A 3,027-nucleotide genomic window follows, 5' to 3' on the forward strand; every position below is an offset into this window, starting at 1 on the left:
AGCTAGCGACTGGGTGACTTTATTCACCCGCTTCGGCTGTTATCAGTCCATACAATGGGCGTTATTAGCAGAAATCAGTCCCATAGATGTGGGCCATCCACCTGCTAGATTGTTCAGAAGGTTGTTATCATCCATCCAGATGGAGGATCACTGACAGGAGCGTGGGAAGACTCCAGAATCCACTCTGGCTGGAATCCGGTGGATACAGCAGTGTTACAGGTAAGACCATTTAAACGGACAGCATTTATAGAATGACTATTAAAAGTCAGCGAGTGTCAATAATGTTAATGTGGTTATGTTAGTAATACAGCGAGTGCTAATATAACAGCTTTAAGATGCATTTGTAGATATTATTACGTGTTTTACCGTCTTTATGGTGCTAGCTTAAAGTTACGGTGTAAACGTTAGCTTATATTGTAGTAAAGCTGTTACTGTTTAAACGATGTTAGCACAGAAATATTAGCTTCTGTCATGACTGATGAAGTTACTAATTAATAAAGTTTCCATTAAAGTGATTAATCGCAGCCACAGATTGACAGTAAATATCCAGATTAGCTTCAATGCATCTGTAATAAATATGTGCAAGTTTCAGTGCTTCGTTTAAACTGTATGATACTTATACTGACCCAGGGTCAGTGTAAAATACAATCCTAGCTGTGTGAACAAAGCCTGGCTCCTTTAATCCTGCATGACAAACCTCAGGCTGCAGGTTCTTATTACTCTTTCCTGCTGGCACACCTGTCACACCTGAGAGTCAGCTAGAAACTTACAGTGACGTGGACATCATGCAAAGACTGCCAGACTCTGTAATACTGTAAATGATCAGTGACTCAGGTTAACACTAAACTTTAAACAGTACCTCTGTGTCTCTGTGTGTGCTGAACATCTGGAATCAGATTGAGTCAGGCTGCATCAGCTGAATCTGTTATTTGTAAATATCAATATTTTTTATTCAGGTGTGGGGATAATTTGTAAGACTGCAGTGAAGCGATGTACCAGATTAATCCCTGGCCAAAGGTATCGTACTTAAATCAGACTACTGATCCAGCCACATCAGCCTTTTGTGAGGTCTGTTTAAAGTAGACTAAAAATGAACTCCAGGTTCCTGAGAGGTGGACTGAGAGCACAGAAACACATGTTCATACATACAGCTGTAGCAAGCTTACATTAATTTTAAATAGATTTGTTACTCTGATGTCTGTCTCTGTGTTAGTCCTCTGACAGACTGGTACCTGTCCAGGTGTGCTCTGCCTATGACTACTGGGACAGGCTCTGGCTCCTGTAATAGAAATTTTCTATTATTCTCATTTAAAGTATTTAAGTGCTTATGCATATGCTTAGTTGTGACACTGTTATAGACTGTTCAGTGAAAGTTTCTAAAACTAGATGAACTTACTTCAGCATCAGCAGTTTGAGAAAACAACTCCCTTTACAGGTGCTGATAAGGCCAAGGGCACAAAACAGCATAACCATTGATCCGTTAGGTTTCATAGCGAGGCGCGTGAAGTGTGGTATGATCAGTTTGTAACTTCCTCCCTCTTCCTTGGAATGCATAAAGGAGTGGGAGCACGACTTCTGTGGCAGAGCTGACATGACTGTGAACTGTGATGTTTGATGTGTGTTGGCTCTCCTGCGCACAGTAATAAATAGCTTGATCACAGCTCTTTCTGTGTTGCAGACTTTATTTACAAAATTCCACGATACCCCCCACCCTCCCACTGTGAACATGAATTGAATATTCAGAAGAAAATGAATCGATAGACTGACATTTGTTTAAATACTTCTAGAAATCTGAGCTGTTGGTGAGGTAATAATATTAGAGCTAGCAATCTTTCTTACTGAATCTCTACTGTGAGTCATGTTACCTGAGATTAATTCTATGTTTACCTGACAGCCTGGACAAATGCGCTCTGTGAAGGATGTAAATCAAATCAGATCTTAACTGCTTACATTTAAGGAGCCTGGTCATATTTAATTGTAATATGAACCAATGATTTTCTGATTGCTGATTCTAAGAGAGTCTTTTTATGGAAATCCTGTTTGGCTTTTTGTCATTTTAATTCTCTTTTCCATTTTCCAGAACAGTTCTCCACAGTCGCTGTCCACATGGGTCAGTGGGACCAAGCAGCACTCTGCTAATGTGTGGACTCTGACCAGCAACATCCAGCAAGACCCAGGCAGCGTTTTCTATCTCCCAGCTGGAGTTTTTTGTTTGTCTGTGACTGGAGAGTCAGATTTTTGTTGAAGCTGGAGGAACAGCCTCACACTCGCAGAGGTAAGTCAGTTTGTAGAGATCCCTCCCACCCTTGCTTTTATGTGCTAGATTTCTTATCTGAAACAGTAACATTTCAGTGACTGCTGCTTATACCACAGGTTAATACACGCTACTGATCCCTGATGGGAGAATCATCACCTCTGCCAACAAAGAAGCCTGGTGGATATTTGTTTACAGTCTGATGATGGGACATCATGCTCTGCATCTTCACAGTTTGTCTCTTGATTATTATTCATACACAGTAATGTGAAGTATGCTTATATCTAGTATAACTGGACCAACGTGGTGCTCTTCATTTATGGAGGCTGTTGAGTCTGAATGTTGGATGTTGTGTATCTCTTGTTCTCTGGGCTTTGTTGTCCTCAGTCTTTTTGCAGGATCAGAAAACAAAACCAGGATGACCGTAAATGTTTCTTCTCCAATTGGATGATGATAAGACCGTGACACGGGATGCCACCTTTAGTCTTGTGATGAAGCAAAGCTCAGGACGAAGTGTGATTAAATGGTACCCACATGTGTGCTGCTGAGAAGGATGTACAAGGGCACCTGCAGCCAAATCCAAGCCTCCTCAGGTTAGTTGTAGTTGCAGAATGCTATAGGACTGAGACAGCTGAGGCATCAAATGTTTGATTAAACGGATGAAAAAGAGAAGTTTCTTCCTTATAATTATCACTTTTTAAAATCTTTAGCAACTTCAAGTCTGTCAGCGTGCTGAGGTCACAGAAACAAGAAAAGAAGCTTCAGACTTCAGA

General features: G+C 40.9%; 1 long non-coding RNA gene across 1 annotated transcript; it reads left to right on the forward strand.

Moving 5' to 3' along the window:
• Positions 1 to 3,027, forward strand: LOC134623166 (uncharacterized). The gene is made up of 4 exons (XR_010093248.1): positions 1 to 219; positions 2,081 to 2,275; positions 2,374 to 2,847; positions 2,965 to 3,027. It is a non-coding gene; the product is annotated as an uncharacterized LOC134623166 (long non-coding RNA).

Source organism: Pelmatolapia mariae, unplaced genomic scaffold (genome assembly GCF_036321145.2).
Source record: "Pelmatolapia mariae isolate MD_Pm_ZW unplaced genomic scaffold, Pm_UMD_F_2 NODE_ptg000449l+_length_20791_cov_1, whole genome shotgun sequence".
NCBI lineage: Eukaryota > Metazoa > Chordata > Actinopteri > Cichliformes > Cichlidae > Pelmatolapia > Pelmatolapia mariae.